Source organism: Pteropus medius, unplaced genomic scaffold (assembly GCF_902729225.1).
Source record: "Pteropus medius unplaced genomic scaffold, Ma_sr-lr_union100, whole genome shotgun sequence".
NCBI lineage: Eukaryota > Metazoa > Chordata > Mammalia > Chiroptera > Pteropodidae > Pteropus > Pteropus medius.
In genome coordinates this window covers 13,958,401-13,967,217 of record NW_024340696.1, presented here as the reverse complement: position 1 = coordinate 13,967,217, position 8,817 = coordinate 13,958,401, and the positions used below count along the sequence as shown (strand labels likewise).

The 8,817-nt window shown below is 35.8% G+C and overlaps 1 pseudogene; it reads right to left on the bottom strand.

Moving 5' to 3' along the window:
* Nucleotides 1-3,365: 3,365 nt before the first annotated feature.
* Nucleotides 3,366-4,261, bottom strand: LOC120609278 (DNA damage-regulated autophagy modulator protein 2-like; annotated as a pseudogene).
* Nucleotides 4,262-8,817: the final 4,556 nt, after the last annotated feature.

Here is an 8,817-nt window from a genome sequence, read left to right as displayed (position 1 = left end):
GGATATCCTTATCCTTATTTTATATTTTTCTATTAAAATATCCTTATAAACTGTTAATGGTTGATTAAGTTATATTGAGACAAGTAGAACCATCGAGGGTACAGAAAAATCACCCCTCATGAATAGGTAAAACAAGTGATTTCCTACCCTCGATGATTTCAAAGGCTACAAAAATCTCCACAAACCTTCATGTCATCCCCCAGGTTTCATTCATATATTTATTCGACACAAATTTATAATATTTTTTTCTTGTCAAACTGCAGATCCCTAGAGTAGAGGGTGAAGACAGCATTTTGTAGAGGATAATTTAGAGGGGGCAGAGGGATTTGAAATTCTTGTCAGTCACACAGTCATAGAAGTGCTGAAGTGTTTTTTTGTTTGTTGTATGTATGTATGTGTGTGTGTGTGTGTGTGTGTACATGTGCGTGCATGTTTGTTTTGTCTTTACTTAGCACAGTGCTTGGAAATATTACAGATCCTCAAGGTATATTTACAGAACTTTTACTCAATGTACATATAAAATCAGAAATCAGAAAGAGAAAGAAAGTACCAAATGACTATATTCCTAAGTGGTTGGTTGAATTTCACTGAATCAGTGATGCACATAAGAATAAGGAGGCTAAGTGCTAAATGCAAGATCTGACTTCTTTGCAATATGATTGAGACCAGAAAACATTAAGTACTAGGCCCTTTTGAAACATTGTATATGGCCCTCTCATTATCTCACTGCCTCTAGAAATACTCTCCCTGTGTTTGAGACATACAAGCTCATCCTTTTGACTTTCGAACTGGAATAGTTCCTTAGATTGTCTATACATGGGTAAAACATAGAATCAAGTAAAACAAAATCATTTTTTTTTCTAGCAATAAGTTAATTCAGACTAAATTGAAAAACAAAATTTCATTTTGTTCATTCCCCAGCACTTTAGAGTCTGAGAACTGTTACTGGTATCATCAGTAAATGAGTCATTTCAGGAGAGGCCAGTGTCTAGTACCGGAAGTCTCCTTGTGGCCAGCTCAGATAATGAAATCCTCTAAAAAGCTGTGATGTATTCTGTCTATGAAATGTTTTCCCTTATTTCATAAAATTCAGGATATGATTCAAGGCAACAGGGAGAGTTCAATTTGGGATAATCATAATGTTATAAAGCTTGTGATGACTGATTAGCTTGTATGAACTTTATTGATGCAACTTTTGAAATATCCTTCAGAATTCTTCCTATTGATTAATGCTCTGCATAAAAGAATGAAAATAAAAGATACATCTGATTTTCTGACTCTTAGAAAAGGAATAAACTAATAAGTAAAAAACTAGTGTTGGAATGAGGGAAAAGCATAACAACAAACACCAATATCAGAAAATGGAATGAGAACATTCCATTTATTGTCTGACCAGTCATGACAATAAGAAAATGCTTGCCAAATGTCCCTCATAGGAAAAAATGACCCCCATTTGGGAACCACTATCCTAGAGGATGCTGGTCTTAAGGAATGAGTTTGTTAGAGGGCTCTGCTTGGGCTCTCCATTAAATACACATCTCTCCAAACAGTGAAGAGTATGTGGGGCCAAGATATGGACATATTCTGAGCCTATGCTCCCCTTTCTTGACCAACCTCCAGACAACTAGGACCTGGGAATTTCCTGCTAAAATGATCCAGGACTGCTTTAGGGTATTTTACTATCACTCTTCACTGGATCTATTTTCCCAAAAACTCACTGTGTCATGGATACATATGTAGGCCCGGGCCCTTGGAAAGGGTGGCCAAAAGGAGACACTGTGGGGAGGTGTGGACTGAATGTGGGCATGAGTACAGGGATGTCCACATGATGCAGTCTTGTCACAGAACAGGAAGCAATGAAAAGAAGAAAAGGGTGTAGGGGAGTTGCAGGATGAAGGCTGAAAATGTACTTTCTTCTTACTACCATGTTTGAGTGTAGAAACTTTTCAAAGTTTGAATATTGTAAGTTCAAGCTTGGCTTTCTAGTTCATTGTGAAGATATTCTTATCAAAATAAGAGGATGAAACATACTTCCCTCAATGATTTCTTTGTTGTTGATTTATAACTTTAAAATATATCATATATGAGCCCCATATAGCTTGTTGCCTTGGACCCCACAAATACCAGGGATGGCCTAGTTAAAGAGTTTGGGATTGTTCAACACTGAAATAAGGTCCTGATTAATGGGAAAATCAGAGAGTACCTTACTATAAGAGAAAGTTTGCTTAACATGGAAAATATGTTGGGAATCATAGAATAGCACAAAAATTAAAGGGTAATGTGGAACACTCCTCCTGAGTCTGATTCAAAGGCCTTTTTCTTTGTGCTACGCTATTAGCAGCTTGTTCTGCAAAGTGTCAGTAAATATTTTAGCCTTTGCAAGTTAAATGGCTCTGCTGCAACTACTCAGCTTTGTTGTAGTTTGAAAGCAGCCATAGATAATATGTGAAATAACGGTGTAGCTGTCTTCTAATCAAACTTTCTTTACCAAAAAAGAAAAAACTGACCATATTTTACTAATCCCTGTATTGTGTCCTCCCTTAATACAAAAGGTCTTTCAAGTCACATAGTATATATGGGGCATAATATATAGTGCTGGCAGACAACTTCTCAAGGTATGTTAAAATCAAACCATATATTATGTGGGAGGTACAGAAAAAAAGACAAGAGTTTTTTAAAACATATTTTATCTTCATTTTGTTCATCTGTCTTCAGAATTCTGACTATAATAGTATTCTTCTTTCACTTAGATATGCTTATCTATCTGTAATTCTATGTGGAGGTGTTCTATAACATGAGACTTATGAAGACACACAAATAAACATAACCAAACAAATAACCAAAACTGATTGAATGCATACTCTCAAACTAAAACCATATATAATGACTATTTGATTACCTTAAATATGGTATAAATGAATTAAACATCAATAAATGAATAAATTAAACATCAGTGTTCTTTATAATCGGTGCAAATCTTTAAAGTGATGACAAAATAGTGGTTTATATTTCTTTTCATCTCGTATGAATTCTTTATTTATTTGTTTGGTCAAGTCTCTGTATTGTACTCTTCTTAGCTTACATCATCTCTGCTGGGATGCTACTTCTCTTTATTGCAGTTCTTTGGTTTTATTTTCTGGTATAAAGAAAAGGATAAGCATAGATGTTTTTACGTAGTCCTCTTGAAGATATCCTTTAAAATAACTGACCAAATGGCCTAATTCATATCTTTTGATTATCAGTCTCCATCAATGTCACTGTCAGCCTTGATTAGTTGGTTGAAAATTTCAGAGCAGAACAAATAATTTTATAAACACCTTCGCAATCCTTGCGAATCATAATCATCACAGAAATACTTTATCCTTTCATCGTAAATCTCTGGAAAGTAGTCACATTTGTTCATTGTTAACAGGGCAAGGAGCAGCATCATGGAGGGTTAATCCATGTAAACTGACTCCCACCCCAAAGAAAGTTTCTGAAAATCATGACTATAAGTCAGGGGGGGGGAAAAAAAAAAAGAAGGAAAATGACATAAGCCATTCTGCTGCAATCATGATCATGTGAAATACATAACCTTTGTCCTCGGGATTCCGGAGGAGTTTCTGTACTACATTTGTGCCAAAACTGCCACTGTGTCAAAGCGGTGAGCAAGTCAGCATGCTGAATGCACTTACTCCACACCAGATAACCACCAGCGGTCTGGTCCAAAAAACTTGTTTGCCATGAATCTGGGGCTGCATTTGATAGGAAAGGATGGTCTGAATGAACATGTATAATGAGCCCATACCAAAGGTGAGCACAGCTCCACACACAGGTACAACAAAAAAGGTTATTTTCTGGAAGTTTGCCACCATAGAAAATCCTGAACGACTCAGCAATCCAAGTACAAAGCCGATCTTGTTTAGTCTGATGATACAATTCCTTTTAAGATTCAGAACTTGAACCTGATTACAACGAACATAAACGGTAGCAACGTATAAAACTGCAGCACTATTTGATATTGCCCCAAACAAGTATTTTTCTGGAGCTTATGTACCACTGTCCCTGATATAAATCAAAGCAGAGTCAACATGGTCGAAGGATATGGAAGGACTGTATGAAAATATGAAAGCAGCAGGGTCCAAATTACATGGACTGAAGGAAGGAAACTGAGGCCTTGCTGAAACCACCACATCTCAAGCACGTCTTTGTTACTTGCTCATTTGTTTTTTTTCTTCCTCACTAAACTTTAAGTTCTGTGAGAGCAGGACTCAACTGTTTTGTTCACCGTTAAATTTCTAGCTCCTGTTTTAGAGTTCACAAAGTATCAGTATTCAAATCCGCCCAAATCTTCACCTTTTGTAAATCCTATCTTCTCTGCTTTCTTTGAAGATCTATGAATCAGTATTGCAGCTACAATTCTTAAATTTCACAAATTTTTAAAAGTCACTGGTAACAAGATGAATTCCTTATGTTGTCTCCCGGAAGTGTTGACTACTTTCTTGGATGAGCCTGCCAGGTGCTGGATGTGCCAGGAGCCTGCGGGATGGACGAGATGGGGTGGGGTCCCCAGGCTGGAGAGGGAGATGAGGCATTCTCCATTGGGATGCCACTTTCTAGTGTACTGGATTATTCCTAATTTTTTTTTTTTTTTTTAATTTATGTCTATAGCATCTGGTCTTCCTAGGTGGTCTCCCATCCAAGAACTAACCAGGCTCGACCCTGCTTAGCTTCCGAGATGAGACATTGGGCTTGTTCAGGGTGGCATGGCCGGAGACCATGGACTGTGGCTCCACTGGAACGCAAACCGAGGACCTTCTGCATGTATAGCAGATGTGCTAACCGCTACGCTATAGAACCACGTCCTATTCACCACTTCTTGAAGAGTGTTTTCAACCTTTGTTCACATAACGTTTTTAAGGAACATTTAAGTGTCAACTTTTTATCAACAACATTTTTAAAGTTGAGTCCTTTCATTATTTTTTGACAAATTCTTATTATCAATAATTAGTTAAGAAATGATATCTTCTATGTTTATTTAATATATTTGCTCTCTCTTTAGCTGAACTCTACGTGCTCTGTGGGATTAATTTTCTGCTTTTTTTTGTGTGTGCCTGACTTATGATTGTTCTATAGCTAAGTAGATAGGAGATTGATACTATGATCTCCTCTGTCGAAAAAAGAGAAACCGCTTAATTGCAGTATGACTGGAAAACTGATTCCTCTTTCGAGAAGAAATATGGAGAAATTTCTACTTCTGATATAAAATTATTGTATATTTTTCTTGGCAGCTGTAGCTCAGCATTAGGTGGGCCGCCAAGGCTGTTAAACAGTAATATAATTAGAATTACTCCTGTCTTTCATTCTATAACCAACTTTAGTTCCTTAACAATTCTTATACAAGGACCTAAAGATTTTAATTCATTCACAGTAGGACATGTGTCTAAGAGTTTCTTTTTTAAAAATAGACTTTTATTTTTTAGAGTAGTTTTAGGTTCCCAGCAAAATCAAGAAGTATAGAAATTTCCCATATACCCTTTATCCCCACATATGCATGGTCTTTCCCATTATCAATATCCCCCACCAGAGTGATACATTTTTACAAATGATAAAGCAAGTGTCTTTTTGTCATATGATATCAATGTGTAAATACACCACCATAATCTATCCAGAAAAAAAAAAAGTTAAAATTAAAAATGAGGACTATGTTTTCATTCTCTAACCTTCATTTGTAATATGTATCAGGTTCTAATGTGGGGAGGGAGGCAGGCTGATAAAACATTTGCAAGGCAGTGAAAATGTTTTCAGGCTGAAATATTCAAAAATATATCTGCAAGGCCAAGAGGAAATATATTACACAGAGTATATACCAAGAAAAGTGCTCCCAAGATAGAGAACCAAGGTTCCTTGCTCATTTCTACCTAAAACAGCTTTAAGGACTTCATTCTTCTTTTTTCTGTAGCTAATACATTTGCAAAACTCTTGCAATTATCACACATGAGTAAAGCAGTGAAAATGTGCTATGCTTTCTATAGCACTTCTCAGCTTATCCTTGATAATAATAATAGTGATGGACAGGAGTTTTATTTCTGGAAGCACAGTCACCATGTAAAACCAAATTATCAGATTTCAGGGCCAAAAAGAACATTTTGTTGAATGTAATAGTTATAAATCATTCCTCTTTAGAATACTGGAAGTTGTGGCTTTTAGCAAAGAAATATATCAAATGTAGTTTAATATTGATTTTTTTTCCCCCTTTGGAAATGTATTTCAACCAAGAGGACCCCAAAGCTAAGTAAATTTATATGTAATTTTTATGCAGGCTACAGTTAAACTTTCCCCCTTATTTTATTGAGAAATGTTGGTGACACGTCATTCAATTTATTCTCCCAAATCTGACTTGCTATTTATAGAAGTGTATCGTGGGGGACCATAGCCTTGGACTTATTGGGAACATCAGAGTGTGTGTGCTAAAAAAAAAAGTGAATGATCCCAAGTGAATGCAGCACTCCACAGCTCCCTCGTGAAGTGCCTTCCTGGAAGAAGTGTCTTATATACAGCTTACCATACTTTGTCACATGTGGCTCTATCACTCAAATCATAATTGATTGGACTAGGGTTAAATGCCTGGATAAAAAAAGAATCTGTCAATAATGTGTACAAATATTTTATTGGATTTTGTCTTAAAATACAGAGGAATATTAAATCTAATGATATATAGATGCTAAAGGAAATGGAAGGTATAAATAAGTATAAGCCTTGAAGTAGAATAAACTTTAAATTAAATATCTTCCAAGGAACTATCCACATAATATTCATAAGTAATTTTCATCTTAACACAAATATGGGAAATGCTGGGCTAAATTAAGTTGAATAGATTTATTTATTACAAAGTTTTTCAGAATGTTTAAGATACAAATAAGAATTGTGAATCTCTATGGCAAATAATACCCAAAAGTTTGGCTGTAGATCTTAGGTTGATTTTTAAATGATCTTATTAACATATCATAGAACACCAGATTTACATGAATGCAGTTTAGAAAATACTGAAATAGTGAGAAAAATATTTGACAGATTGATTTAAAGAACAAAGTCAGAGTCAGTGAATCCGATAATGGTGGTAGAGTAGAGTTGACTAAAAGAGGTAGCAAAAGACCCACGTTGCAGGAGGTTAACAAGATACCTTATCACTATGCTATTGCCCTGCTTAAAACATTTTTAATGCTACACAATTGTGCTTCACTTTCATGAAGAGTTGCTCTGAAATTCTAAAACTCTTTTCTATTGCTCTGTTATTCTTAGAAGAACACTCATCAATTTTAACTATATTAGACTGATATAAAGCAATTTATCTGGTTCAAAAGTTTCAACTGAGAATAGATCCCTTTTTTCCCTAATTGAGTGATATCTGAATGGAGACCTTTAATACATTCATGCACAGGGTATAAATAAAACAATTACAAACTTGATTGTTGCCTTTTGCCTTTCATGAAGATGAGAGAGGCCCCCAGACAGGAGTGCCATTGAGGGTTCGAGCTTTCTTACTCCTGGTACAGTAAGCAGGTAGAGAACAGTCAGGCCATGTTCTAGTAGTATTTGTGGCCAGCAAACTGGGGCCAATGGCAGAGAATTTTAATTGTCTAACAATTATCATTTCCTCCTTCTTCCTTCTAAGAGAAACCCCCTTCAGCAGCAGCACCACCACCTCAAACAAGATTATTGGAGGTGGCAATGTGCCCAGTTAAAAAGCTCCATTTCTCAGTTTTCTTTGTAGGTGTGCATGGACAGTGAAATATTAACCCAAGTAGAAGGTTACGGATTATTAGAGAAACTTTTTTGCTCTTCTACTTTTTTTTTCTGCTTATTATCTAAAAGGTGGGTGTGATGGCATAAATACTGAGATCAGAGGAGAAAGGCCAAGACTGTTATACAAACCACAGATGTAACCAGCTGAAGTAGCTGCTGAACCAAAGCCAGAATCCACCCACCTCTAGATTTCTGATTGAACGAAGAGACTGAACACTTATAAGAAGATTACTCTATTCACATCTTCAGTTTACTCTTAATTGAGTGTTTTGAAAACTCCGTCTATAACTGCCTAACCCAGCTGTTAACTTGTACAAGAGAGCAGAGCTGATCTCACTCAACAGAAAGCAAAGACTGGGGACCTCATGCAGTACCCCAGACTGCTCCAAAGTTATGGTCATCAGCATTCACATTTCTGACAATAACTAAATCCAATCTTGCTTCCTAATTAAAGTGCCCATGCATTTAGGAACATGAAACATTTTCAGTTACATAGTGAAAAGTCAATTGTGCCATCAATTCAAAAACAGGCTTTTCACTTGGGTCCTAACTACTGAATTGAAGTCAATTTCTATAAACTTGTTTTATATTTAAGGCTTATAGCATCCAATGATTTGAAGATATTTAAAGATATAACTTCATAATGAAAGACAACTTCTTTTAATATAGTAGTATTTGTTTTCAGGACGCAGGTACAAAAACCAAATAAACAAACAAAAACAAACACATTGTCCCAGAGACTAGAAAGACCCTGAATGTGTTAAATTTCATGCCACTTAAAAATGCCTAGCTAATACAGAGCAGAACTACTTTCTTCCTTAAATCACATTTGGGAAACTGTTGATATTAAAACAAATGATGCTCTGGTTTTATTTCCATTTTCTCTCATAAGATGACCCGATTTGGAGAAGAAGCTACTGTAAGGAGGTATGTTAGTTAAACTTGCAATCCAACATGCTTTTGTGCAGAATATATTGGAAAGGAAAAAAGACTTAGAATAAGAGCAAGATATTTAAGAAGATTCGGAAATAA